Here is a 25,419-nt window from a genome sequence, read left to right as displayed (position 1 = left end):
TCAGGGGCACAAGGAAATGAGACAAAAACAATATTCTCTTCTCGGGCTCTCGTCCGTGTTAACAGTATATTATGGAAATGAGCCATATGCTACGTGTTGACCCAATTGTTATTTCCATGGGTCAAAGGTCCCCAGTTGCATGATTGGGACATTAAGCTAGTGGTGATACCTTGAGTTCCTGGGACAAATACACGACTTTCTGCCACAGATATGTTAGGTGGCTGGTGCACCATTATTCTGGCCTTACTCATGTGAGTAGTTCTGTTGAGTAAGAGCTGAGGGACAGGACCACTGATTGGAGGCCTTCATGGGAGCCAGTTACATAGCAAATGCATCAAATGGAGAGGAAACAAGTAAATTCCTTGCTAAAATGTAGGCAAGAATTGCTTATAATTTTCTGGAATATATAGCCGTTAACATGCAGCCATGAAATGATTTGACATCTTTTTATGCCACAGGTTTATCCAAAGGGAACGTTTATTAAGTAGTATGCTGGAGTGGTTTTCTCTTTAATTCTTTATCACTGACATTTATTCTAGGTCAAGGTGAACTGTGAGTTGCTAAGTGAATATTTGTAAGTACAGGCTCACATGTTGAGGACAATGCTCTTAAATCGTTCCACCTGAGTTTGCTTCCAATGAATTGCCGGGCTGGAGATAGGATCTGAGCCATATTTTACTGGAAGAAAAGTAAACTTTTTTTGTTTTAAAAACAGTCAACCCAGAAGCATCTTTGGAGTGTGAAGGGGAAGGTCATTGCCTATCTCTACACTTTCAAACTAGTAGGCCTAGCAATTTGATAACCAGAAGAGATGAGGCCCGCATTCCTTGCCTCAGCTGGCATAGCTATTGGAAATCACATTCTCTTCGAATAAGCTTCGGCTCTTCATAAATCACAGCACCGCCAGCTCTGCTTTCGCATCTCAAAGCAACATCTTGTTCTCCATTTCTATTCAGTTTTTCTACTCTTTGCCGAGAGCTGGGCAAAAACTGTTCACTGAAAACGATTTGCTTGATTAATTTAGCCCCTCTTTCCTTCTGTGAATTATCCAGGGAGAGACTTGGATATTTTTAACAAACGTGTTTGTATTTGACATTATTGTGATGAACTGTTCTGGAGACTTAGGTGCCAAGGCATTCATGCGGCAGCCACTGGTCCTGAAGAGTTATTCTTTTTTGATTAGCTACCTAGAGACACATGACATTGTGTCTGCCCTCAGAGCAGATGACTAAGACTCTCTCAAGAAGGAGGAGAGCTCGATTAAGTCTCTTTGTTTGCACAAACATTAGTGACATGGCCCGGGAAGTCAAAGGCCACCATCTTGGCCAACGCACCGGGGATCTCCAGAACAGCAAGCATGAGTCGGCACAGCCTGAACTAAGCTCTGTAGGTGCCAGGCTCTGTAAGTGTTGGCTGTAACAGTCACATTCTCTGTGGCTTGAGCACAGAGGATAGCAAGTAACCCACATTGACCAGTGGGTTACATTGGTGCAAATACCACTGTCCAATACATGTCTACAAAATTGAGCTCTGAAGTGTGACTGGTTTTTAATCTCTCAGACATCTCTAAATTCACTCAGAGGCCAATGGGTTTCACCTCTTTACTTTTCCTTACTGCTTTTTTTTGGTCTTTCCGATTTTAGTGACTGGTCCACATGAGAAGAACTGTTTGCTACTGTCAGCTACTGTTTGCTGGAGACAGTCCCTTAGGTCAAGTGAAAGTGGCTCATGGCTTTAACACCTTAGGTGTGGGTTCAACGTCCAATGTCAACCAAAGCTTGTTCTGGTGATAATAATGTTGCAGAAGAATGGGAAAGAAAGTAATGTTGATTTTACATTCCAGAACTTGGAACTCAGTCGTCTTGGAAAGAATTCCATTTACTGGGCTGGTGGGAGGGGGATAGACAGACAACCCTTCCTCACAAAACACTTTGAAGTGAACTGTATTGATTCAAGTAACAAGACATTTTTCCGTAACTTGTGAACTAAACTATATGCCGCTGTCTTGATGCCATATCCTTCTTGCTCTCACTGCAGTTCTGTTGGTATTACTAATTATTTATGTAACTTAAGTTAATGTCACCTGGATTGACTTTTGGTGTTGCAGAATCCTTTATGAAGTGATTTCTTCATGCATATTTTTTGTGGTCACTTATTACTGAATTAAAAGATAAACCTGTTGGGTCAAAATCCTGCTCAGTGAGTCCCGTCATTGACTGCAACGGTACCATGATTAGATCCTCACAGTCACTTCTAATATAGGGACATGTTGATATGAATGTGCACCAATAGAGGGCCCAGTCATGACTTTTGCAGAAAGTCCAAGTAAATGAACTCTGTCCTCAGCTGATGTAAAGTGGCATCGCTCCACTGAAATCAATGGATCCCAGGATCTGGCCTCTTCTCGCCTAGTTGAAAGACTGTCTACATTTTGTTGGCATTCACTCCACAATGATGTTTCTCAATGGGTGTGGCCCCTGTGACGCTACAGAGGGAAATTGGCCCCAAGAAGAACTGTTCACAAGAGAGAGAACTGGTAGCACATGTACTAGCAGCGGCGGTGGTATTGGTTACTGTCCTGTACCACATAGGGAGTCCTCGGAGTATACGATGGTGTCTGACTGTCTAGTTCAAAGCTATTTATGTGGCCAATGTGGGATCGGTTTGGAATTTTTCCCCAGGTCAGACTGGCAGTGATCGTGGGGGGTTTTGGCCTTCCTTTGCAGCGTGGGGTACAGGTCACTTGTCAGGATGGGCTGGGTATATCTCACTTAATCACTTCTTTGCCTCTGCGGGGCCCTCAGGCACTGGTACACCTCGGTCATCCTATTCTCTGTCTGTGACACATAGTCTAGTCTCTTGTGGGCTATACTATTTTTGGCTTAATTTCAGTAGTTGGGTTTAGTGTTTGTTAGGTGGTGTTGATGGCTTGTGATGTACAGGAGGTCAACCTAGATGATGTGGTGATCCTTTCTGGCCTTTCGCTCTAAGACTCTATGGGCCCTTTAAGAGTGATGACCTTGAAAGAGGTGGTTTACTGTTCAACTGAGATGTGAGTTGGAGTTCACTAACTGATATAGCCTCTGGACTGGAGTGGCAATTTGTGGAGCAGGGTGTATTGCATCAAATTCCATCTCCCTCCATCTCTTGCAGAGTCTCCTGTACAGAGCTCCCTCAGTCAGGCTTAGAATGTGAGTGGTGAATTTCTGCTCACGTTGAACTACTCAGGCACTTGGAAGGCATGGTGATGAGTACAGTATCAGTCTCTAGACAGACATCACTGTCCCGATGGTTGAGTACCTGATATTTCGGTGTAATCTGATACCTTGAATATTTCAGTCCTCATCCAACTCTACTTAGAAACACTAAATTCTTGGCACACAGCCGTTAAATGAGCGTGTTTCAGGTTTCATTAGCTCGTCATGTGTTCCCTCCATGGCAGGCAAGAAAACGTGGCAGGTTTGATAGAAGACAGATGTGCTGTCAGCTGGCCCAAATAGGCTCTTTCTGACTCTTCACTGTGGTGTGCTTGTAATTTAGCAGTCTGAGGTATTTCATTTGGTGGGTAATGGAGAATATTGTTTTCTGTTCCTAATGGACATCTTCAGATGTCACTAAAGAAAAATGGTAAGGAAGATGCATATAGTATAAATGCCCACATTGTATTGGTGTTTTTGTGGGGTAATGATGTTCCCATTTTAATGTTCCATAGCTATATAAAAAAGAAGCTGGAAGAGATATTTAAGATGTATAGTTATGGAGGGTTGTATTTATTCATCTACCTCCTGAAATGCATCACAATCACCAGTTCTTGTAATATGATGAGATTTGCAGGCTCTGAGCAAGTGAACCTCCCATGGAAAATACTATTGCAAAACATGAAATAATATTTTCATAATTATGGTGCCAGAGGAACATCTGACAGCTGCTGTTTTATCCATATCTTCACTGTTCCTTTCTCTTTACTGAGTGGAATGAAATGGTTGTGCTGGGGTGGGTTGAAGACACTGTTATTATCTTACGACAGTGTTTCACTAGTTCTGCTGCATAATTTCCTTGGGGCACGGAGAGAGGATGGGAGGGAAAAAAACTAGCCAGCTGTTGTCTTAAGACCTAAGCAGTGTCATTTACAGAGCTATGTAGCTTTTTAAATCTTCTCATATGGATACACAGAATCAGTACACTGGGGTGGTATAATTACTAGCAGATTTGCACAAGCTGCTCTTTTTAGTTTCTTCCTAACACACAAAGAAAAATGGCCAGTTGCAGCTAAACCACTTAACTTCAGCAATCCTGGGAGGTGGGTGATCATGGGACGGGTATTCATTCCTGGAGATGATGGAGTCACTGTACGGTATTCGCTTGGTTGTTTTGGCACCTCACTTTGGTATTGGGCTTCCATGGCTAAGTAACTTGCACTTCAACACTTATTTCTCATGGGCTGGATTTGGAGCCCTGCCTTTGACTCCAACAATCTATTGATTAGATCCTAAATCCCCAAACAAAAGTGAAATAGTTAAAGAAGTTAACACCGCACTGCATATCCATCCATGTAACATTGTCACCTTATATCCCCTTAACATGGTTCTGACCAGTAGTCATTATTTCCAGTCCATTTAGAGGCTTGCAGCCCTGATGGCTTCATGCTTGATGGGAGAGAGACCCTTGTCCAGAATCTCAAGTGGTGTAGGCTCCAGACATCCGTTGTTCCCCTCCTCTTGTTAGAGGTCTAAGGTTTATTCAGCTGTCCAGGATGGCCTGTGTGAAATTGCCAAAGTGTCTAAAACCACAGGGATTGTAGCAAGGGTTGCATCAAAAGCAGGCTGTATCAAGAATAAAGAACTAGATGAAAAGAAACCGTTTGTATGACATATCTAGCCTTGCAATCTGCAAAAGCAAATCTAAAGAGAGTCCCATTCCCAGTTTCTCCATGGTAAGTGGCCGCTTCACCCATCATCACCTGCAGTCGTCCTGGCTTTCTATGTCACATGCCTTCTGTAAATAGATTTCATTCTCGGATGACTCTTGTCTCTGTGCTGTGACTCCCAACCGCCCCCTCTATTAAAATAGGCTTATTCCCTTGAGCCTCTTGGATTCTTTATTCGTCCTTAATTATTCTCCTTATCGCTCTCGTGCCGTATTTGCCTTTATTTTACACCTCCATAGGCAGAACTCTCTGTACCACTCTTTGGATACATTAGCAATAGCTGCCAGTGGGGCTCGGTGCTGGTTTTGAATGAAAGGCACAATAAAGCTGTATTGTATTTAGAGTGAATAATTTGCAAAAATAAAACACAACTCCCTGACACTGTGGCTTACTACACACTACATTCCCGCACCACTTAAAGCCATAGGAAAATGACATTCCTGTCATCGTCTGAAAGGTAGCAGAACAGATGGAGATAATGACCTCATGCAAACTTTGAGCCAAACAGAGAAATCATTAGCTGCAGAGAAATTAATGCTTGGCCTTTCCAGCTGTTTTAAAAAAACATTTGGGCTATTTTTCTAACCCAGCTGCATTTTCCATGCTGGACTATAATGGGGTGTATTTAATGTATCTGAAAATAACTGCAATGACAGTCAACCACCTCTACCATTTGTTAGTACGTTTAGCTGGCAGTTTGTTACATGGCTGTAACTAGTCGTTTGCGGGTTGGAAAGAACTCCAATGGGTGCAAGTCTGCCCTTGCAGTGGACAGAAGGTCTTGTGGTGAAAGCCCGGGTCTAGATTCAGGAGATCTTTGTTCAATTCTCAGCCATCCCTTTGACCTTGGGCAAGTCACTTACTCTCCGTGCCTCAGAGCCCTGTCTGTAAAATGGGGATGATGATGATAATAGTTCTATTTAGATGGCATGCTCTTGGTGCAGAGGTTGTCGGTGTGTATTTACAGTGCCTAGCGCAACTGGGCCCTAATCTTTACTGGAGTCACTTTACCGAAAGGAAGCAACGATATTAACCTCTGGCCTCTACTTGACTTAATCTTGGTAGGGACGTCAGTCTCTCTCTCTGACACTTCAGAAATCATCATGGCTCCTCCTAATATCTCACCGGGGCCAGACTAATACGTGTGCACAAAGAGCGCTTGCCTTCATCCCGTGATTCTGAGCTAAATGCTATAAAAAGCAAAGCAGTAACTCTGCTGTGCATTAGCCTCAGTGCCTAGTAAATCATGCTATGGCCAGTTCAGTACCATAAATCAGCTTGCATGTCTATCCTTGTCCACTTTGTCAGCTCTGGTGTGTCCCGCTTTCAAGGCTGCCTGTAGCCTCTCCTCACTTCATATAATGCCATTATGACCTGGCCTCAAATCTTTGAATCCCCCTTTTGTCATTTGTGAGCTGCTGTCGTTAAAATGAGCCTGCCTGAAAAATGGCCAAAACCCAAAGTTTCAAAAAGACTGGCTTGTGACAGCCAAACTGGCAGCGAGGTCTGTTTCATGAGCACTCAGACACACAGGTGTAAACTAAAATAGGTTTCCTTGGGAAAGACTTCCCACCCAGTTTGGTACTGCTTAATGTGCATGTACTGCAATTGCAGATCGATGGGTACCCGTTATCTAACTGTCCTGAATCGACACCACAAACATAAAAATATACTCAAAAATGAGTAATTCAGTGTGGAAAAAGCACAGATCTGGGGTCTGGCATAAATGTAAAAAATAATTACTATCCGTGGTGGCACTAAATTTGGTCTCTGCAACCTACAAATGCATGTAGAATAACAAACAGGACATAGAGAAGATGTAAAAGGGGATGAGCTAGACGACAGAGTGGGCGGAAGACAATGTTTGCTAACTGGTCTCTGACGTTTTCCCTCTATCTTGAATGCATCCACAATTGGTCACGTAAGTGGCATGGAGTTTATTTTTTCCCAGTGGTTTAAACGTGGTTCTCTTGTGTGGGCTGCTGCTGCCAGGCTCCATTCTGTCACCCCTCCGGTGCGGGGTGTGTGCCAGGCTAACGCTGGAGAGAGATGCCCTGGTCAGCAGGGCCGTAGATGCAATGAAGTCATAGCGCTGGGCAACTAAATTGGTTTGGGTTCAGCTGATGCAACCACTCTCTCAGGGTCTAGCCAAGATACTGACCAGGCAAGTACTGCACCTTGGTGCAGGGAAGACAGAGACGTGGTGCTGGTAGGCTTGGGGAATTGCTATCTGAGCCCTTGACAGGAAGGTTGCTTTGTCGTTTGTTAGTGAGCTTTGCTCTCTTGTCGGTGTTGCTGTCCTGTCTTGCCAGACCCCGGACTCCTTTTCTGTTGTCCAGCTAGCAAGGAGACCGCTCAGACGTGAGCCTCAGTGCAGTTACCCACGTCTCTGTCACCTGCAGGATAACTTGCTTTTGTGCATTCTCCGTTGGGGCTGTGCTTGAATTCCAATGGCCAGTGTCAGTAATTGTTCAGCGTGGCTGCCTGCTTCTTTCAGGCTTCATCTTGTACCTGGGACGTTGATGGGCATTTTGCCACCGACTTCAGTAGGAGCAGGGGCAGACCTTCGGTTTGTTTCAGGAAGGCCATGACGCCTGTGCTCAGCAGTCTGCTCTGGCTTCTGATTGGATGAAATTAGAGATGCTGGGTCTGGCCTATAAAACCCTCGGAGGTTCTGGGGTTGGCTACTTCTGAATTTTTCCTCTTCCTGGTTTTCCAGCTCCGCAGTTGAATTCAGCAGGGGTGCTTGCACAGATAGCCCCCAGACTGACACACCTGGGGCCAGTAGCAGGGGATTCTCAGTAAAAGCCCTGTAACTCTGCAATTCACTTGCTCCTGTGGCCCAACACAGCCCAGGTCTGACCTTTAGTGCATGCGGCTTGGCTTGTTTCTTTTCACGGCTTCGTGGTTTTTTGTTTGTTTTTTGTTTTTTTGGAGCAGTGTGGGGGCAGGATGGGAAGGGGACGCTCTTCCTGGAGTCCTTCACAGTGTTTTGACTCTGTCTGTAAAGCGCCAGCGGTGCAGTTGGTTAAATGTGTGTTCACGCATTTAGATTTTTGAAAAACATAGCCTACACGTTTAAATAAATCTAGTCATGCGTCGCTAGCTGGCAGCGGTGATGGACACTGCCTTGGGCAAAGCCCAGTTCAAGTGGCCTGGGTCGGTCTTTGACCTACGCCACAGTGGTTGAAATCAAATCAACTACCAAAAAACAGCAGTGTGCATAAACGTGCCTTAAAAAAGGCAAAAAACCCTTGTCAGGTCTTCCATCTCTGGCTACCTCCCTTGTACTTCCGGCAGGTTCAAAGCTTCCCAGAGGCAGCCTGGTGCTAGCTCCTCTGGTGGTCTGGCAGAGCCATTGCTCGCTTGAAGTCCCAAACACTTCTGCCCCTTCTCCGCCTGTTCATCCCTCTTTATATGCAGGCTTGCCTTCGTTGGGCCTAGCCAGTGGAGGTGTCTCTCTCCATAACCAACATTTCTCACAGTTGTGCTGGCGTGGGTCTGGTTTTGCTGTCTGCAGCAGGCAGGTGCTGAACCTTTTCCTGCCTGTGTTTTTTGTGTGGGGTTTTTAGACCCCATCACACCTCCGCACCCTCAAGGTCAAAGCCTGGGTGTGTCTGGCGAAGATGGCCTCTCTTGAGAGAAAGTTGTGGGAGTGTATCATCCATACACTGACCTGATGGCTACAGACGTGGACATTTACAGCAGGCCCGATGGACACCGGGTCAAATGAGGCTGCAGGCAGGGAAGCTGGAAGGCAGCCACTTTCACTCAGGCGCCTCACTGGCGGCGAGTTTCAGGGACTTGGCCGCCATCCACTAGATAGTAGAAAGTATCCAAGGTCGTAAACAAGAGAGTTATGTAAGCTAAGAAGCCACCAATAATATGTAAGCTGTTCCCGTGCTAAGTGTGTGAAATTATATAATAGCCAATCAGCATTTGTGTTATCATTGTATGCAGAGATGATAAAAAGGTATATAAGCTGGAGAACAAGATGGAATAAACGATTCTGCTTGCAATCATATTGGTTGTTGTGCTTTATCCGGCCCGCATGGAACCCGACAGAAAGTCTGTGTTTCGGTGGGACGTTCCTGCTCATTTCTGTTCTCAGGATGCATACCAACGTAGAGACAAGTATCACCACATGATCCTTGGATCACGTGCCACCACCATAAGGGTGTATGGTCCATAACCAATGTAAACTCGTTCTCAAGGGGGTGATAATACAGGGCCTCCACTGCCCATCTGAGACCCACTCTCTCAATTACCAAGTATGCCTTTTCTCACTGAAACAATACTCCGCTGAGGTGTAATACCAGGTGCTCCTTTCCATCTACCTCTTGGGACAGAACTGCCCCTATGCCTAGAGCCCTGCGTGGATACAAAATTGGTATTTGCATCCGAGCCGTGATCTGCAGACATGGTCCGTGGATATCTGCATATAAAGGGGATATCTGCAGATTTGCAAAGCTCCACCTATGCCCACCTCAGGGGCATCTGTTTGTATTACAAAGTCCTTTTCAAAACTGGGACTGTATAACACCATGTGTCTACTGATGAGGTCTTGGAAGGCTTTCCATACAATGTGTCTTGGGGGTGTGTCTTTAGTTAAGAACGGCTATACTAGGTCAGACAATGGTCCATCTAGTCCAGTAGCCTGTCTTCTGACAGTGGCCAATGCCAGGTACTTCAGAGGGAATGAACAGAACAGGCAATCATCAAGTGATCCATCACCTGTCACCCATTCCCAGCTTCTGGCAAACAGAGGCTAGGGACACTTCAGAACATGGTTTTGCATCCCTGCCCATCCCGGCCAATAGCCATTGATGGACCTATCCTGCAGGAATGTAGCTAGTTCTTTTTTTAATCCTGTTATTGTCTTGGCCTTCTCAACATCCTCTGGCAAGGAGTTCCACAGGCTGACTGTGCATCGTGTGAAGAAATACTTCCTTTTGTTCGTTTTAAACCTGCTGCCCATTCATTTCATTGGTGACCCCTAGTTCTTGTGTTATGAGAAGAAGTAAATAATACTTCCTTGTTTATTCTTTCACCACACCAGTCATTATTTTATAGACCTCTGTCATAACCTCCCTTAGTCATCTCCTTTTCCAAGCTGAAACGTCCCAGTCTTATTCATCTCTCCTCATGTGGAAGGTCCAAGTGCAGTTCCTGGCCCTGAGAGGCATGACACAGGACTTGAAATGATATCCCCTCACCACAGCTCAGAACTGCTTAAAACTGCTGGGGCATATGGCGGCGTGCACTTATATGGTCCAGTATGCGAGGCTCTGACTGAGGCCACTGCAGGCCTGGTTAGCCACAGTGTATCAGCCAGCCCACGATGCCACAGACAAGGTAGTGTCTCCACCCCCTGAGGTCTTAGTATCCCTGGACTGGTGGTGCGAGCCTCAACGGGTATGTGCAGGACTTCCCTTCCGGTTGCCCCAGCCATCTTTATGCCTGGTGACAGACATGTCAGACATGGGTTGGGGTGCCCATCTAGGGGATCTCAAGACACAGGGCCTATGGACCCAGTCAGACCTGCTGCTCCATATCAATGAGAGAGAGCTAAGGGCTGTAGGTTTGGCATGCCAAGCCCCGACCTCTCGCATCCACAGGGTGCTAATGGAGATCTGGCAGGACAGGACTGCAGTAATTCTAATAGCTCCAGCTTGGCCCTGTCAGCACTGTTTCACGACACTGCTTGATCTTTCAGTGGAAATGCCAATCACTGCCTCTTCTCCCGGACCTACTCAGCCAGGATCAGGGCACACCGTGGCATCCCAACCTCCAGGCGCTGCACCTCACGGCGTGGAATCTCTGTGGTTGAACCCTAGGGAACTAGTGTGTTCAGAGCAGGTCAGGAAGGTCCTCCTTAGTAGTAAAAAACCCTCCACTAGGGCTACCTACCTGGTGAAGTGGAAGCAGTGTTCGGTTTGTGCAGTAGAAAAGAGTATCTTACCTGTAAGGGTGTTAATGCCGGTGACATTGGACTATTTGCTTCACCTAAAGCAGCAAGGCTTATCGGGTTCATCAGTTAAGGTCCATTTGACAGCCATTTCGGCATTCCACCCTGGGGAGGTGGACTGCTTGGTTTTCGCTAACCCCTTGGATAAACGGTTCTTGAAAGAGTTGGACACACTATACTCATCAACATGCTTGCTGGTGGCCCAATGGGACCTCAGTCTTGTCCTCTCAAGGTTAATGGGCCCTCTGTCTGAGCAACTTGCGTCTTGTTTGCTTCTCTATTTGTCCTGGAAGGTGGCCTTTCTGGTAGCCATAACATCAGCCAGAAGGGTATCCGAGCTCAGAGCGCTGACTTCGGAGCCTCCCTGAATGGTTTTCTTCAAGGCTAAGGTCCAGCTTCACCCTCATCCAGCTTTTCTGCCAAAGGGGGTCTCTCATTTCCATGCGAATCAGGACATTTTCCTCCCGGTTTTCTTCCCTAAGCCGCACGCTAATGGTAGGGAGTGTAGCTGCACACTCTTGATGTCAGAAGGGCTTTAGCCTTCTACATTGAAAGGACCAAACCATTCGGGAAGACATCACAGCTGTTTGTAGCGGTAGCTGACAGAATGAAGGGGAGACCATTTTCGCATCTCAGCTTGGATCACTTCATGTACCAGGGAGTGTTATGATCTGGCGAAAGTGCCCACACCAGCAATAACGGCCCATTCCATGGGAGCTCAAGCATCCTCTGCAGCATTCCTGGTGGAGGTGCTGATTCAGGACACTTGCAAGGTGGCAACGTGGTCCTCGATTCACACTTTCACAACGCACTATGATAGTACCCATCGGGCCAGGAATGATGCTGTTCTGCAGTATGCGGGAGTTTGAGTTCCATACCCTCCTTCTGTGGTATGGCTTGGGAGTCATCTACTTGGAATCGACATGAGCAAGCACTTGAAGAAGAAAAAACGGTTACTAACCTTCCGTAACTGTTGTTCTTTGAGATGTGTGGCTCATGTCCATTTCAAGACCCGCCCACCTACCCCGCTGTTGGAATAAGCCGGCAAGAAGGAACTGAGGAGGGGGAAGGGTCAGCAGACCCCTATATAGAGCGCCATGGAGGTGTGACCCCAGGAGGTTCCACAGCTGACCCTAGGAGTATTCTTGGAGAAAACGTTCTGGCGGACCGTGCACACGGCGTGTGCACACCTACTTGGAATGGACATGAGCAACACATCTTGAAGAACAGATACGGAAGGTTGGTAACCATTTTTTTCTCACCTAAAAAGAATAGCTTAGGTCTGGGAATCTCCCTCAGCCTTGAAGACCGACACACAGAATTAATTTAGTTTCTCTGCAATGGCCTTATCTTCCTTGAGTGCACCTTTAACATCTCAATCGTCCAATGGCGCCACTGGTTGTTTAGCAAGCTTCCTGCTTCTGATGTACTTAAACATTTTTTTGCTGTTAAGTTGGTAAATGGAGCTGCTAGCATAGCAAAGTGAGGTATGAACGTATGGTAGTATCCTGATATTGCTAAGAAGGCCTGGACTTGTTTCTTGGTGGTAAGGACTTGATAAATCTTCCAGGCATAGACCTAGTCCACTAGAGGCCAGATTTGTCTGCCATCTATGAGATACCCCAGATAGCAGGCCTTTTGTTTACCTATTTTGCTCACTTGGTGGGGTTAGCTTGGCCATTACCCATGCTTCCTTCTTGGATTGTAGGACTGTGGCCACTTTGCTGAGGTGTGAGTCCCAATCTTTATTATAAATAATTACATAGTCAAGATAAGCAGTGGCATAATGGTTATGCATTTGGACCAGACAGTCCATCAGGCGCTGAAAAGTAGCAGCCATTTCACGGAGTCCCAACAGCATCATCTTAAACTGAAACAGCCTGAATGGCATTGCGAAGGTCATCTTCTCGTGGGAATCGGATGTCAAGGAGATCTGCCAGTATCTTTTCATTAAATCTAGAGTTTGACTGAGAGAAGACAGTACATTCTATCTAAGAGTTCATCCACCCACTGCATAGGAAGGCATGAAATTTTGAATTTGCATTCACTTTCCTGAGGTCTATGCCAAAATGCAGAGACCAATCTGGCTTTGAGACTAGGACAATAGGACTTCTCCAGTTGTTCTGAGATTCTTCTATAATACTGGGCTCCTATATGGCTTTGAGTTCCTTTTCCATTGCCCTTCTTAGTTCCTTTGGTATCCCCTCTCAATGCCTCCTGTATTATTTTACGAGGGTCCGTACTGATTCTTTGTTGAGCCAAGTGTGTCCTCCCAGGCCAGGTGGAGAACAGCGTCGCAAATGCTGCCACCAGTTGGAGTGTCTGCTTCCTTTCTTCCAAGCTTAGGTTCTCCCCCAGAGGCACTGAGTGGTTGTCAGTACTATACAAAAGGAAGGATTTTATATTTAATATCTGACATATTTTTTGAGGAGTCGAGAGCAAGTTCTACACCAAATTACTCAAAGCAACTCACCTCGTTACCGCCTACACTTAAATCACTATTGTTTCTCTACTCTTTTTTGTAAATCTTTCCTCAATTCTAAGGCAAGAAAATCATCTAATCTGACCTCCTCTGTGTAACTGAGGCCATAGAACTTCCTTGAATTAATTCCTGATTGAACTAGAGCAGATCTTTTAGAAAAAACATCCAATCTTGATTTAAAAATCACCAGTGATAATATACCACAACCACTGGTAAATTGTTCCAGTGGTTAATTATCCTCACTGTTAAAAATATATATGCCTTATTTCCAGTTTCAATTTATTTAGCTTCAGCTTATGGCCATTGGATCTTGTCTTGTCATACCTTTGTCTGCTGGACTGAACAGCCCTCTGTCAAATCTATTTTCCCCAGATTTGGTACTTATAAAATGTGATCACGTCATAGAATCATAGAATCATAGAATATTAGAGTTGGAAGGGACCTCAGGAGGTCATCTAGTCCAACCCCCTGCTCAAAGCAGGACTAACCTAGCTATATCATCCCAACCAGGGCTTTGTCAAGCCTCAGCTTAAAAACCTGTAAGGATGGAGATTCCACCACCTCCCTAGGTAACCCATTCCAATGCTTCACCACCCTCCTAGTAAAAAACTTTTTCCTAATGTCCAACCTAGACCTCTCGCCCTGCAACTTGAGACCGTTGCTCCTTGTTCTGTCATCTGCCACCACCGAGAACAGCCTAGCCCCATCCTCCCTGGAACCCCCTTTCAGGTAGTTAAAAGCCGCTATCAAATCCCCCTCACTCTTCTCTTTTGCAGACTAAACAAGCCCAGTTCCCTCAGCCTCTCCTCATAAGTCCTGTGCTCCAGCCCCCTAATCATTTTGGTTGCCCTCCGCTGCACTCTCTCCAAATTGTCCACATCTTTTTTGTAGTGGGGGGCCCAAAACTGGACACAGTATTCTAAATGCGGCCTCACCAATGCCGAATAGAGGGGAATAATCACTTCCCGTGACCTGCTGGCAATGCCCCTCCTAATGCAGCCCAATATTCCATTAGCCTTCTTGACAACCAGGGCACACTGCTGACTCATATCCAGCTTTTTATCCACCGTTACCCCCAGGTAACGTCACCTCTTATCCTTCTCTTTGATAGACCCAAGGATCTCGATCTATTTAGTTTATCAGTATAAAGTATGTTTTTTCAATCATTTAATCATTCTTGTAGTACTTCTCTGAACCTTCTCCAATTTATCAACGTCCTTCTTGAATTGTGGGCCTCAGACTAGGACACAGTGTTCCAGTGGCAGTCGCACCAGTGCCAAATACCGAGGGAACGTAACCTCCCTACTCCTACTCAGTATTCCTGTTCATACTTCCAAGGATTGCATTTGCCCTTTTGGCTACAGTAAATCACTGATTTCCACTTCAGCTGATTTCCACCATGATCTCCGAGTCTCTGCTTCCCAGAAGTCCTCTATCCTCTAAATGTGGCAGACCTTCTTTGTTCCTAGATGTATGATCTTACATTTGGCTATAATAAAACATATATTACTTGATTCTGCCCATCTTACCAAGTGATAAGGATTGATCTATATCAGTGACCTCTTCTCTTTTATGGGAAAGGTGGGATATTGTTAATAATTAAGAGTCTTTTTTTTTTCCAGAGGCACTGAGCACCCTCAGCTCCCATTGACATCAATTGGAATTGTGGATGATCAGCACTTTGAAAATTGAACTCTACTTCTTTGCTGGAATTTATTAGAATTAGGAAAAGCAAGCACAACATAATCCACCTTGTTCCAATACATATATATTAACAAAAGTTGAAGTTACCTTGGAGACCTTGGAGTAGACTAGTAACAGCTTAAAAATGTCCCTTAACCAGTGAGAGAGACTCCTCTACTGAATGATAGTAATTTAATAAAAGATAGCACTGATGTGCAAAGAAGGCATCATCCAAAGTTGATGGAAGGATGTCCACTGAAATCAATGGGTCTTGGATCATTGGTCAGAGGCATTCTTAATAGACATGCTGCCATTCCTGGCTTGGTGAACATGGGACTGAGATGCAGTGAAAGGTAAGTTGGGGAGGCTATGTGTAGTTTTCAGCAGATGGTCTACCATGGCTGCTTTGCAATAAACAATTGCAGACCAGCTACCACCTCCTTTTAACTAACCTTCTTGGTCGGACATTGCCTGTGGTACTTTTTCAGAAGCGAATAGGAGGGAGCTTCTTTCGGCTGGGATTAAATGGGCAGCTGGTAACAGCATGCCTAGTGCCTCCATGTGGAACACCTGCTGCAAAGATTCTTGTTAACTTTCCAATGGTTTGTTAGTGTTGTAACCTTCGGTAGAGGAGGGAGAGTTCAGTGTCCTCCTAATGCCGGTCATTAGCATGGCTGATTTGCACAGGGTTTCTGACATCTGGATACCTTCCCGGTGCTCGTGTGATCGATAGTTCGAGTGACGCTGGATGGAGAAGTGTCTTTCTCTTTGGACTCCATAACACATCTGTTGTCTCAGGGGTTGCTTGCCAGCTGTGTAACTGTCTCCTAAGCTAGTGCATAATTACAATGGGCCGCACTGGAACTTGGATTATGCACCCACACCAAGAAGTCAAAGCCTCCCTTACACTTCTGTGTGGACAACCCCGAGTAGAGGCCCAGGTCCTGCCTAGGTGCTTTTCTAACTGGCCCTCTGCTCCTGTGCAGCACATGTGAAGGCTCTGATTGACCCTTCCTGAAGCACAGGACAGTACAGCTGCTCCAGTGTGTGGGGTATCATAATTTGCTGCTTGGATACTCCAGGAGCAGATTACTGTACAAACCACCCTCCCACTGCCCCAGCTGCCAGGAGCAGGGAGGGATCATGTCTCAGAGCTATCTCTGGGCTAGCATACCTCCCATGGCTACTCTCATGGCTGAAGGCTATCTATGAAGGCACCCTCTAACCCAATAGTTACAGTGGATTTTCAAATGTGAAAAACCTTATTTTTCAGCTTTAAAAATGAAGATGTCTGACCGGGGCCTGATTTACATTCCTTGTGCACCCAGGACTCCCACTCAAACCAGTGTGAATTGCGAGGACGAGATCAGACACGACGTGCCTTGCACAGAGAGATGTCACCTGCCTATTCCGTTTCACTTCTAGCTTGTGTTTGACTCAGCTGTGCAACTGAGTTGGCCACCGCTAAATAAGTCATTGCCTTCAGATGAAAAGAAGTTGGTCGATGTATTTTGCAAATGTTATTGTGGTAATTACTGGTTCATTAGGTTACTGTGATCAATGCATTTAAAACACTGAATATTTCAAAACCATATCACCAATCTGGGTGTTCACTCTAGGCCAGGAAACAATTTTCATGGTTCTCTTTTTGCATAGTAACATGGGAATGTGATGTAGAATTTCTTCCCTTTGGTTGCTTGGAATCTGTTTTTATTTTCCCCTTTAAATATCATATCACCAACAACCGTCAGCTTGCCACTAATAATGACAAATGACAGATGAAACTTTTCTTTTTGCCTCTGGACAGTCCTTCAGTTTGTTCTTTGTAAAAGGGTAGTTCTATATTTTCACAAGCTTCCTACTCTTGCTCTTGTAACTTGGATTTCAAAGGAATTTAAACAAAAGTGATGCATGTCTTTAATGATGATGATTTTATCAAGACACTTCATCGAATGACCTTGGGCAAGTCACTTCCCATCTTTGTGCTCTGTCCTCCTTCCATCCTCTGTCTGCCTTGTCTTGAGTGGAAGCTCTTGGGGACAGGGACTGCCTCTTACTGTGTGTCTGCACAGCATCTAGCAAAGTCTTGGGGAAAGAGAACATCAAATTGGAGAAGAGATAAACAATGCCAGAGGTGGGACCCTTCTTCCAGATGATGTCCTGGGATCCTCTCACACTGAGAATACCTCGCCAGGGCAGAGGACCCCAGTTCTGAGGGAAAGACAGGTAACAGTAATGACGGATTTGATTTTTAGAAATATAGATAGGTTTGTGATGAAGGAGACAACTGCCAGGTGCTAAGATTGGGGACTTCTTGAGACGTCTAGACAGGCTTATGTGCTGTTCTGGGGTAGACCCAGGGTCGTGGTATATGTAGGCACTAGTGACATAGGGAAAGGTAGGAGAGAGGTCCTGGATGCCAAATTTAGCCTGCTCGGAAAAAGATTAAAGTCCAGGACCTCCATGGTAGCATTCTCTGAAATGCTTCCAGTTCCATACACAGGGCCAGTTAGACGGGCAGAACTGCAGAGTCTCAATGATGGATGAGACAATGGTTGAGAGAGGAGGGGTTTAAATTTATTAGGAACTGGGGAACCTTTATGGAAAGGAGGAGCCTCTACAGGAAGGATGGGAAAGTTAAAAAGGTCATAGAGGAGTTTTAAAACTAAGGGTTGGGGGAAAGCCTATACGTGCAGAGGAGTGTATGGTTTGGACAAAGACATCCCTCAGGGAAAGATTTATTAAAGGGGATTCTCTAGATCCTAGTAAAGAGGAGAGGACAGAAGCTGATAAAATACTGGTAGCAACTAAAAAGAAACACTCAGACGAAAGCGTCCCATTCAATTACATCACAAGAAGGCAGACATCTAAATATTAACACATTTTATGAGTGCTTATTTACAAATGCAAGAAGTCTAAATACTAAGATGAGTGAACTGGAGTGCCTGATATTAAATAAGGATATTGACATAATAGGCATCACAGAAACTTGGTGGAATGATGATCATCAATGAGACACAGTGATACCAGGGTACAAAATATATAGGAATGATAGAGTAGGTAGTTCTGGTGGGAGAATGGCACTATATGTGAAAGAAAGCATAAGCAAAACAAATATAGTAAAAATCTTAAATGAAACAAACTGTGCCATAGATTCTCTATGGATAGAAACTCCATGGCTGAAGAATAAGCATATAGCAATGGGAATATACTATCATCCACTTGATCAGGATCATGACAGTGATTGTGAAATGCTCAGGGAGATTAGAGAGGCTACAAAAACAGAAAACCCAATAATAATGGGGGATTTCAAGTCCCCCCATAGTGACTGGGTACATGTCACCTCAGGACAGGATGCAGAGATAAAATTTCTAGACACCATTAAGGACTGCTTCTTGGAGCAGCTAGTCCTGGAATCCACAAGGGGAGAGGCAATTCCTGATTTACTCCTAAGTAGAGCACAGCATCTGGTTCAAGAAGTCACTGTAGCTGAACCACATGGTAATAGCAACCACAATGTAATTTAATTTAACATTCTTGTAGGGGGGAAAACACCAAAGAAACCCACCACTGTAGCAGTTAACTTCAAAAGGGGAACTCCGCAATAAGAGGAAGCTAGTTAAATGGAAATTAAAAGGAACAGACAAAAGAATGAAATACCTGCAAGTTGCATGGAAACTTATAAAAAACACCATAATAGAGGCTCATACTTAATGTATATTCCAAATAAAAACAAAAAACCAGTAAGAGGACCAAAAAAAAAAAAAAAGTCACCATGGCTAAGTGACAGAGTAAAAGAAAAGGTCAGAGACAAAGACACCTTTTAAAAATTGGAATTCAAATCCTACTGAGGAAAATAGAAAACAGCATAAACTATGGCAACTCACGTGTAAAAGTACATAATTAGATGGGCCAAAAGAATCTGAAGAGCACAACTACTAACAGAAATTATGTTTAAGTACATCAGAAGCAGGAAGCCTGCCAAACAATAAGTGGGGCCATTGGACAACTGAGGTGCTAAAGGAGCACTCAAGGACGATAAGGCCATTATAGAGAAGCTAAATGATTTTTTTGCATTGATCTTCACTGTAGATGATAGGAGGGAGATTCCCACAGTTGAGTCATCCTTTTTAGGTGACAAATCTGAGGAACTGTCCCACTTTGAGGTCTAACTAGAGGACATTTTGGAACAAATGGATAAATTAAACAGCAATTAATCACCAGGATCAGATAGTATCCACCCAAGAGTTGTGAAGGAACTCAGATATAAAATTACAAAACTACTATCTGTGGTATGTAACTTATCACTTAAATCAGCCTCTGTACCAGATGACTGGAGGATGACTAATATGAAAGCGTTTTTTAAAAAAGGCTCCAGAGATGATCTTGGAAATTACAGGCTGGTAAACCTAACTTCAGTATCAGGCAAATTGGTTGAAACTATAGTAAAGAACAGAATGATCTGCTACATAGGTGAACACAGTATGTTGGGGAAGAGTCAACACACCTTTTGTAAAGGGAAATCATGCCTCATCAATCTACTAGAATTATTTGAGGTGGTCAACCAACATGTGGACAAGGGTGATCCAGTGGATATATTGTACTTAGTTTTTGAGAGAGACTTTGTCAATGTTCCTCACCAAAAGCTCTTAAGCAAAGTAAACTGTCATAGGATCAAAGGGAAGGTCCTCTCATAGCTCAGTAACTGGAAAAAAGGTAGGAAACAAAGGGTAGGAATAAATGGTCAGTTTTCACAGTGGAGAGATGTAATTAGGAGGGTCTGCCAGGGGACTGTACTGGGACCTGTGCTATTCAACATATTAATAAATGATCTGGAAAAAGGGGTAAACAGTGTGGTGAGAAAGTTTGCAAATGCTACAAAATTAGTCAAGATAATTAATCCCAAAGCTGACTGTGACTGTGAAGAGTCACAAAGGGATCTCACAAACCTGGGTGACTGGTCAAGAAAATGTCAGATGAAATTAAATGTTGATAAATGCAAACTAATGCATGTTGGAAAACATAATCCCAACTATACATATAAAACGAGGTGGTCTAATTTAGCTGTTACCACTCAAGAAAGATCTTGGAGTCATTGTGGACAGTTCTCTGGAAACATCTGTTCAATGTGCAGCGGTAGTCAAAAAAGCTAATAGAACATTAGGAACGGGTTAGATGATAAAACAGAAAATATCATAATGCCACTAAATAAATCCATTGTATACCCACACCTTGAATTATGTATGCAGTTCTGGTCGCCCATCCCTCAAAATAAGTATTAGAATTGGAAAAAGTTCAGAGAAGGGCAACAAAGATAACTAAGGGGATCAGCTTTCATCTGAGGAGAGATTAAAAAGATGGACTGCTCGTCTTGGAAAAGAGATGACTGAGGGAAGATATGATACAGGTCTATAAAATCATGAATGGTGTGAAGAAAATGAATAAGAAAGTGTTATTTATCTCTTTGTGTAACACAAGAACCTGGAGACACCCAATGAAATTATTAAGAAGCAGCTTTAAAACAAAGATAAATACTTCTTCACACAACACACAGCCAACCTGAGGAACTTGTTGCCAGAGGATATTGTGAAGGCCAAAAATCTAAGCGGGTTCAAAAAAGAATCAGATAAGTTCATGGAGGATAGTTCCATCAATGACTATTAGCCAAGATGGTCATGGACACTACCCTGTGTTCTAGGTTTCCCTAAATCTCTGCTAGGAGCTGGGACTGGATGACAGGAGGTGGATCGCTTGATAAATTGCCCTGTTCTGTGCACTGTGTCTGAAGTATGTGGTGCTGGCCGCTGTTGGAAGACGGGATACTGCCACCACTGAGAACATGCTCCCTGGAACTCCCTTTCAGGTAGTTGAAGGTTGCGATCAAATCCCCCCTTACTCATCTCTTCTGCAGACTAAACAAGCCAGTTCCCTCAGCCTCGCCTCATAAGTCATGTGCTCCAGCCCCCTAATCATTTTCATTGTCCTCCACTGGACTCTCTCCAATTTGTCCACATCCTTCCTGTAATGGGGCCCCAAAACTGGACACAATACTACAAATATGGCCTCACCAGTGCCAAATAGAGGGGAATAATCACCTCCCTCGATCTACTGGCAATGCTTCTACTAATGCAGCCCACCAGCTGAGTATCCTCAGGTCCTAGTGTTTCAATTAAAAATGCTAAGCCTGGGTCACTGAAGAATGACTCCCTCAAGCTGGGTTTAATACTCTAGACAATCTTTACCTTTAATGAGGGAATATGGGAGCTTTTGCTGGTCAAATGTGTAGGGCTGATGCCTTTTTAGAAGAGGTGCTGAAGCACTCATCCATTTCTGTAGTGCTGTATCCAGGTTACTTTTTGTCAACCTCATTCTTAAAAGTGATTGTTTAAAAAAAAATCATCCACTTCCGCTTTTCCCACTTCTTTGGCAAACAATGAAACTCAGGGGCCAAATTCAGAGCTGGCATATCCACTAACTTCAGTGTATTGTCTGCTTACTCCCAACCTGAATTTCTCCCTTAAGCTTTCTTTTGGCTTCATTTGATATGCAACACATCAGAAATCAACGTATGAACTTACTCCATTGTTATAAATGCTAATTAGTAATAATAATTAATATTGTGGTAGCACCCAGGGGCCTTGACTATATCTGAGTGCCACTGGGCTAGGTGCTGTACAAACATATAGCAAATAACAATCCCTGCCCCAGAGAGCTTCCAATCTACAATACATTCTTTAGCAACAGATTTTCACAACGTTCTAAGACTAGCATGGAAAATATCTTTTGCAGTAAAATTGTGTGTGTGTGTGTGTGTGTGTGATTCCAAAACTTCGTATTTACTAAAGTTTTTGTATAATTTCCCCAAAATTTCTAAACCTAAACACTTGCAATGGTTTATTATATTCTAAAATGCCTCAAATTATTTATGTGGTATCTTGTGTTGGGTATGTTTGGTTCCTTGTGTTTAAAATGCAGCATGCAAAGCAGAAGTGTAATGAAAGCTGTCAAATGTGTCTAAGTAACAACTCTCTACATAGGTTGTCAGCAAGTTTGGTCTAGAGTTGATCTTTTTAGAAAAACATCAATCCTGATTTAAAAACTTTTCAGTGATGGAGAGTCCACCATGATCCTTGGTAAATTATTCCAATAGTTAATTCCTCACTGTTTAAAAAGTATGCCTTGTATCCAGTCTGAATTTGTTTAGCTTCAACTTTCAGCCATTAGATCATGTTATGCCTTTCTCTGATAGGTTGAAGAGCGCATTATTAAATATTTATTGCCCATGTAGGTATTTATAGACTGTAATCAAGTCTATAAGTACTTTAACTTTCCTTCTTGTAAACTAAATAGATTGGGCTCCTAGAATCTATCACTATAAGACATGTTTTCTAATCCTTTAATCATTTTTGTGGCTTTTCTCTGAATCCGCTCAAATTTATCAATATCCTTCTTGAATTGTGGACACCAGAACTGGACACAATATTCCAGCATTGGTCACACCAGTGCCAAATTGAGGTAAAATAACCTCTCTACTCCTACTTGAGATTTCCCTGTTTATGACTCCAAGGATTGCATTGGTCCTTTTGGACACAGCGTTTAATTGGGAGCTCATGTTCAGCTGATTATCCACCGCAAACCCCATCTCTCTTTTCAGAGTCACTGCTTCCCAGGACAGAGTCCCCATCCCATAAGGATGGCCTACATTCTTTGTTCTTAGATGTATATGTGTACGTTTATCCATATTAAAATGCATATTGTTTGTTTGTGTCAAGCTTATCAAGTGGACCAGACTGCTCTGAATCAGTGACCTATCTTCTTTATATTTACTTCTTCCCCCAATTTTTGTGTCATTTCAAAACTTTATCAGTGATGATTTTGTTTTCTTTTAGGTCATTGATAAAGATGTTAAATAGTGTAGAGTCAAGAACTGATCCCTGTGGGACCCCTCTAGAAACATCCATTTGATGATAATTCCCCATTTACAATTACATTGGAGACCTTTCAGTTAGAGAGCTTTTTGTCCATTTAATGTGTTCAATGTCAATTTTATGGCAAAAATCCCTGCATTTCAAGACCCAATGAAGACAACAGGAAATGGAGAAATGAAAAAGGAGGAAAAATCGTGCTGCAGCCTGATTCAACAGTCCAGATCCGCCCCTTCCACTGGGAAATGTTTGCCCTACTGTGATACGATTTGAGGATCCCAGATTGGTCTTATTAGCCACCTGTGGATCAGACAGTGGTAACTGGCTATCATTTCATGGAAGACGATCATCTTTGAACTCCAAGAGATCACCGACACCGTTAATTTGATATCTTTCTAGTTTTTTAATCAAAATATCATGCAATACCAAGTCGCATGCCTTACAGAAGTCTATTACTTCAACACTATTACCTCTATTGACCAAACCTATATTCTCTTAAAAAAAATATCAAGTTAGCTTGACAGGATCTATTTTCCACAAACCCCTGTTGATTGGCATTAATTATATTACCCTCATTAACTCCTTATTAATCAAGTTCAGTATCGACTGCTCCATTTTCTTGCCTGTGATCAATGTCAGACAGACAGGCCTATAATTACTTGGGTCACCCCATTTACCCTTTTAAAATATTGACGCATTTCTATGAAAAGTGGGTAGAGCAACAAATCCCATTCAGTATGGATTTTCCTGCAAATATTTTGTCATTTCATTGTAGTTCTTTGTGGGCATGCACATACCTGTAAATTCTGGGAGGATAGCCATTCTGTTTGTTAGAGTGAACAGTGCCTGCTGATTTCTAGTGCCTGTAAAATACCCCTGACCTTAAAAAGTCTTCTGATAACTTTTCCAGCAAAACGGTGTCATTATGGATGTGTCAGCTTGATGAGGAAATGTCAACCAGCCTGCCCGGCAAAGAGGAACTAGTGTGACATATTGGGCCATCAACACACACAGGACTGGGAATTGTCTTCAATCAGTCTTGGGTAATGTACCATATCTGAGCACACTTTTAAGACTAGAAGTACATAATCTGTTTGCAACCACTAATCCCATGGAACACATAAAACTTTTGTGTGTCAAGTTAGCTGAAAATGCTGCTGTGACAAACTGGGTTGACGATGGGGAGTGGTAGCTGCAAGACCTCACTAATGGAAACTAGAACTCTAGAGATGGCAAATATTTGTCTGGAGATGTATATGGAGTGGCAGGTATTAGCCATTTTCTTAATGCCTGTAAGCAGAGAAGGAGTATCCACCACCCTTACCAGCTCATGGGAGCTGAGTGAACTGGTTTTAGGGGAAACCAAACTGAGCACACTCATGGGCCTTCAGTCCATCCCTGGCTTCCCAGCTTTTATGATGGATCTCAAAAGTCCCCTATCCTAAAATAGAAGTCATCCACATGCTTCTTCCCACACAGCAATACCATTATCACAGACCTAGCGAGGTGCCCCCTTCCAGCCACCCACCAGATTGCTGTGAGAGGCATCCAAGCATCTGGGCCCCTGGATCCCTGAGTGTGTTAAGCATCCTGGAGGCCAGTCACTGTCCCAATCTCGGGGTCCCTCAGCACATGCTCAGGGCTCAGACCCTATGTATAGCAACCCTCTATCCAGCTGCCTAACCCACCTAGGTGCCGTGTTGACCTGTCAGACTCCTTCCTATTGAAACATACCCTCCCACAGAAAGGTTTGTGCCCTCTGTGACACCATGCACCCCATGTACACCCTAATGGTGTGATTGTGTATCATTCATGTTCACCCTTAGAGTGTAACTGTGTATTGTTTAATGCAAAGGGTGTCGTGTAAGGTGTTTTTGGAATGCCCATCAGATACTGAACATTATTGTGATGATGGTGTGCTCATTACAATGTCAGGTGTGTGGTTATGAAGCTCTGCTATGTAATATTCCCAAATACGTGTCTCAGGTTGTTTGGAGCAGATCCAGGCAAACACTGACTGCAGAGTGAGAGAGCACACCTCACTGAGGCATGCACAGGAACAATAGAGCATCTGATAAGGGGATGTTCATCGACTCAGGATGTGGAGAAAATTGTGCCCAGATACTTTTGTTATCTGACCCTGAAGGGGGCGGGAGGAGGTAAGGCCCCAGAGATGGGTGCAGGAACATGTTAAAAGAGGAGCCATTTTGGTCTCTGGAGCTCTGTCTCTCTTGCATTCCATCTACAAGACAACACCAAGCAATTGAAAGACGGTCCCCAGGGGGAGGGCCTGGCTGAAGGAGTCATTAGCCAGCCTGTGGTGAGCATTATCTCACTTTGGGAAGCTACTGGAAGTATTAAGCTTACTTTCGAAGGTGATTTGCTTTTATTTCTTCCTGATCAAATTGGATTTATATTCTTCTGGCTGATGATC

This window comes from Emydura macquarii, unplaced genomic scaffold, assembly GCF_026122565.2.
Source record: "Emydura macquarii macquarii isolate MOO-44397 ecotype Brisbane River unplaced genomic scaffold, CSIRO-AGI_Emac_v2 contig_1551, whole genome shotgun sequence".
NCBI lineage: Eukaryota > Metazoa > Chordata > Testudines > Chelidae > Emydura > Emydura macquarii.
This window is presented reverse-complemented; position numbering follows the sequence as displayed.